Source organism: Megascapheus bottae, chromosome 12 (genome assembly GCF_031878675.1).
Source record: "Megascapheus bottae isolate mThoBot1 chromosome 12, mThoBot2.hap1, whole genome shotgun sequence".
NCBI lineage: Eukaryota > Metazoa > Chordata > Mammalia > Rodentia > Geomyidae > Megascapheus > Megascapheus bottae.
The window spans coordinates 13,997,198-14,003,197 of NC_143520.1; positions in this window are offsets into that span (position 1 = coordinate 13,997,198).

Genomic DNA, 6,000 nt, shown 5'->3' on the forward strand with positions numbered 1-6,000 from the left:
AGAGAGAGAGAGAGAGAGAGAGTTCCAGTCAAACTAAGCACTTACATTTTTTTGTCCCATCATTTGGATCTTGAAGACGAATAAGATATCAAAATACTGAGAGGTTCATTTAGAATTGGGAGAACATTTCTACGGTCATAAATTTGAGAAAAATCTGCTCCTAGTCTGGTGCTCATATATGAAGTTAGTTGACCCTATATAGAATAATGATTATTATTCAGTATTGGGAGGCATGGCTCAGTTGGAAGAGTGCCAACCAGTAAGCAAAAGATCATTCATGTCCCACAAAATAGTGGTTAGGATAAAACTAGAATTTAAACAAATTGAATAAAGATAAATCATCTCATTTTTTTATAACCAGTGTGATCTTAACAGCACTTACCCTTTAAATTCCATTCTAATGATTTGCTGTATTTCTATATATGCTAAGCCATCCGAGGTACAGGTAAAAACTTTTAAGTGTGCAAGCTGGTAGCTCTGAATCTTCTCCACTTCTAAATGTTAGACCCTGAAATAAATGGGCCCATCAAATGGAATACTGATACTTGGTTTCTTTACATTTTACCTGCTTTTAGTTGCTGACTCATGGTGTTGTAATAACCTATATTTTCCAGTGTTCTATGCCAAAGAAAATATCTTGGTAAGTACCATTGATTCCATTGTAACAATGTGAGAAAAACAAAAAATATTTATCTATGTACATTTTAATATGAAGATAGGTTTCTTTTCCTTTGGATGTTTACTTAATTTATCATTAGAATGAGTCAGCAGTTCATATATTAGCATATGAAAGCTACTATATTCTTGACAAGGAAATGAGTATAAGTAAATTGAGCCTTAAAAAGACTTCTACTTCCTGAATTTATACTTCATCGGAGAGCTAAAGCAAAGAAAATGCTAATAGTACACAGAATTATAAATATATTTGATACTAAAGCAAACCTGGCTGTCATTTTGATATTTACAGTTGATGTTAACAACATAGATGCTCAAAGACTTTTTTTTTTAACATGGAAGGTATAATAGTTGAAGTTCTCCAGAGAAACAGAGTGTGTGGGCTGGGGAAATTATACTACTGGCTCATCAAATTACCAAGACTGACAAGCCTCAATATCTGTACTGGCCACATGGAGATCCGTACAGGAATGAAGTCATTCCTGACTAGGTTTGAGGCCTGAGAAGCAGAAGTCCAAATGACAATTGGCTTAAGACTCAAGAAAATGAAAAATATATGTTATATATACATAATGAAGCTTAAGGTAGACATAAAGATTGACATGAAATCATGCCATTTGCAGGCAAATGAATAGAACTAGAGATAATCATGTTAAGAGAAATTAGTCAGACACAGAAAGATAAGTACCAAAGATTTTATTTTATATATTGAAATCAAATAATATTTATATGTTGAAATTAAAAATTCCCCTCCCCGCACATTCCCAAGGTGACCTGAAAATAGAAGATGGACTACTAGAAAAGTAGATGAGCAAGAGAGAGAGAGAGATGGAAGGAGGAAGTAAGAGAGATCTAACAAGTACATCCAAACAGTGTAATAGCAAGTATGGAATATCAAAAGGAAACAATTTGTACAATCAATGTTATTGAATAATTAAAAAATAGGAGGAAGACAGATGTCTTAATGAAGACAGAGAGAAACTGAATTTTCAATTACTTGTTTAATTTCTTTGGATAAATTAGATGAGACCTCCTCAATTGGGAGCACAGTATGCTTTATTTAATCTACTAATTCAAATATTAATCTACTCCAGAAATCACCTGTCAGACACACCTAGAATTATATTTGACTTAATGTCTCTGTACTCAATACCTCAGTAAGTAAAGTTACCACATATAACTAACCATAGCAGTAGGCTATCATTTTATATTTATTTAGTTCAATTATACAAGGAAGAATTTTATTGTTCTATCTCCACTCATATCCCATTGAATTCCAGTTAATTTCACCCCATCTATCACATTTCTTGTGCCCTTCCCCTGAAAAAAAATAGTATCCCCAAAAGATTTTGTAGTTGTATTTTCACAGTTGTAAATTATCTATTTTGACAGGAATATATTTTAAAGGGGTTCATTTTGATACATATATATATGTGTGTGTATATGTATATATAATTCATACTTATGTATACTCCTTGATTATACAGTACTCATATATTATTTTTTCATTAAAAACTATTTTTAATTTATTTTTATCGTAATGTATAGAGGGGTTACAGTTATATTCTCCAGATAGTAGGTGCATTACTTCTCACACATTGATACTACTTCTCATGTTTTTGTCCCCATTTCCTTCCTCTCATCCCCTCCCAATCATCTTGTTTTCCCTCTTCCCTTTTCTATTTCCAATAAACAAATAAATGTTTATACAATATACCAGTTTATGAGGTCAGATACAGTAACAATATGAGATTAACCAAAGGGGAAAAAAAAGAACAGTAATAACGTAGTACATTAAGGCAACAACTACACAAGATAATGCTCTGGTTTCCATATTCCAGAGTTCCTTTCATTTATTCTCATCCTATATGACCTTATGTATCTATGTAACCTTATGTTTTGCACTATTGTAATCCTAGGAGTATCCTCGATGTGTACTAATTATTACAAATGAGGGAAACCATTGAGCCTATGTTCCTTTGAGTCCGGCTTACTTCACTTAATATGATTTTTTCCAAGTCTTTCCATTTCCTTACAAATGGGGTCATGCCATTCTTTCTGATGGCAGTATAGAATTCCATTGTGTATAAATACCACATGTTCTTGATCCAGTCATCTACTGAGGGGTATCTGAGTTTGTTGCATATCTTTGCTATGGTAAATAGTGCTTCAATGAACATCGTTGTGCTAGTGGCTTTAGTATGTCCTTGTTTCTGTACATTTGGATAAATGTCAAGGAGTGGGATTGCTGGGTCATAGGGGAGATTCATGTTTAGTCTTTTAGGGAACCTCCATACTGCTTTCCATAGCGGTTGAATGAGTTTACATTTCCACCTACAGTAGCGATCCCTCCTGGTCACATCCTGCCAACATCTGTTCTTAGATTTACTGATTATGGTCATTCTAACTGGAGTGAGGTGGAATCTCAAAGTTTTTTTTATTTACATTTCTTTTATGGCCAGAGATGTCAAGCATTTCTTCATGTGTCTATAGGCCGTTATTATTTCTTATTTCCTCTTCAGAGAAATCTTGCTTTAAGTTTTTAGCCCATCTTTTAATGGGATGGTTGTTTCTTTGAAGATTTGTTTTGGAGATATTCAATTGCCATACAGAAGGTTATTTTTGCTTCTTAGCTTTTATAGCCAAAGTGTGTTTAACTCATGTAGTCCAACCACTTTTTTCCTTTACGATACATGATGATCCCATTAGTTAGGTAAACTAATGGAGAAGCAGCAAATATTTCCTGTAGGAAACTGAAGTGATCAGACCATACTTCAAGATCAATCTAATAGTTGCTAGGAAAGAGAACTAGAAAAAAGAGAGGCCAGCAATGAGAGAGTTAGGAAGCTGGGTAGCTGTATACTACCACTAGCATATCTTACAATATTTTACGAGAATCTAGTCCATGTCAAAGGATCAATCTACCAATGGACTAATCCATTGATGAAATTAGAGTCCTCACTTTTCCAAAGCTACATCAGCTGAATTAAAAATTTTAATGTCCCAATGTCTATGTGCTATTTAGAAATAGCTACCAAGTATCATAAACATACTCCCAAATCTCCTTCTATACTCTTCCATATTATAGTTTATTTTCAAAATACTACCTAGACCATTGAGACCATTGAGATTTATTTTAAGTCTTTCCCAAAAACCACAAATGAAGGTCATATATTTCTTATCCCAGGATTTACTTAACCCATGATATTGAGAATGTATGGAGCAGAGGACATGTGGTCATGTCTCAACATTTAGTAGATAGCAGAACAAACAGAATTGCTCCCTTCTAGGCCTGCTGCATTTAATCCTACCATTCAGTCTGTCTCTCAGTGCTAGAAAGAAAACTAGAGGAGTAGTGCCCTGTGAATGTCCAAAATACCCTTAATGGCTCTTTGAACTTACTGTAGCTCTCCTTCCTGAGTATTGAAGTATGAGAATGGGAGAATGTGTTTAGCTGTAGGAAGGATAGTAAATAGCTGATTTAAGTAGATAGTTTATAATGTGCTGGAGTTGGCCTTGAATGCATTCATATACATTAAGCCATTTAACACAGCAACCATTTAAGACATACATGAAGGACTTTTGTGTATAGATGTTGATTTTCCCAGAATTATATGGAAAAGCTGAAATTTGAGCAGGTTCTTTGTCTCTGAAAGCCTGTAGTTTTAGCCACACATTCTATCATCTCAAATATAATGTCAAGCATAGATTTTGGAAAATGGCCCTCAAGAATGTGACTAGCCAGGGAAGGATGGATTTTATACATCTCTCCACAAGCAAACAGAATAAGGGTAAAAACCTAAGTCTCTGTGCTTTTATACTTCATGCCCAAATCCATCAGGATCTCCTGTGCTGGAAGCAAAATGAAATTGAGTAAAAGTCTGAATTGAGGCAAAAGGAGTACTATTCTATTGGTTGGAAACCAACCAACAGCCATCATTTATAATGGGGACAAGTTTGTCTGGTTCTAGGTTGCTTGGGGCTTTGGAGTATATATCACTCAGAGAAAAAAAAATCTGCCTCAAGAGCTAACACTTGGTGAAGTCATAGTCTTACATCTATATTCCACTCTCTTCTCATTGGATTGCTTTCTGGTATAAGGTTCCTTATCTACAAGTTTTATTGATAGATGGAAAACGTTTTAACACAGTTGATTAAAGGTAGCCAGATATATTGTCCGTAATGATTGTGCATTACATTTACTCATTTCATCATTTTGCAACCAGGAAATTTTTATTTTTATGTTTATTTTTAAGTTTGCCAGTCCTGGAACTTGAACTCAGGGTGTGAACACTGTTCCTGGGCATTCTATAGGCTAGTGCTCTACCACTTGAGGCACAGCACCATTTCCTACCTTTTCTATGAGTGTGGTATTGAGAAATGGTCAGGGTCTTCATGCCTGCTAGTCAAGCATTCTACCACTAGGCCAAACTCCCAGCCCATTTTTTATATATAATATACAATAATGCATTAGTGTTATTGTAAAGGTGATGCACAGAGGAGTTACACATATAAGTCAGATACAAAGTACATTTATTTTAGACTGTGTTACCACTTTCTCTCTCTCTCTCTCTCTCTCTCTCTCTCTCTCTCTCTCTCTCTCTCTCTCTCTCTCTCTCTCTCTCTCTCTCCACTCATAATTTGTGTAGTTCATTTTCAACATAGTATCTAGTGAGTACCACCGCTGCTTCTGTTGATCATTGTTTTCCCTCATTTGCTAAAGGGGCTGAGAAACATTTTTGGAACTGAAGAATAGCAGTTGACATGAAAGTGGTGATTGAGAGCAATGGCAGGTACAGATTGGTATACCTTGTGCTAAGAGATTTTATATTTGAGATTTGACTTTGTTATAAAAATAAAGTAAGTACATTAAAATGCTTGCTATAGAAAAAATACTGAATCAACTCAAATTGTCATTATAATTCATGAATGCTAATAAATATCTGTCTTGCATAAATCATCTATTTATGCCTTACCAATCTCTGATAGCTTTTTCAATTTTCCAACACGTAAGAGTCCTTTCCCTGAACTTTGATGACACCTTATAGCTTTTACAAGTGCGAAGCTGAATTAAAATTGTTTATCGCCCTTCCACAGGATTACGAGAAACATGGTACCTCTGCCTTCACCAGTCCTTTGCCCCAAGAATTTATAGCCATGTACAACAAGCCTTCTGGTTGATGAAGAGAAAACATGGAAAGAGAAAGAATCAAAAGCACATAGTAGCACTAACAGCTTTTATGATCAAAATAACATTTTGTAGGAATAATTTTTGTTCCCCCAAACCTCCTTTATGACCCTGCTTCCATATAAGACATTCTATTT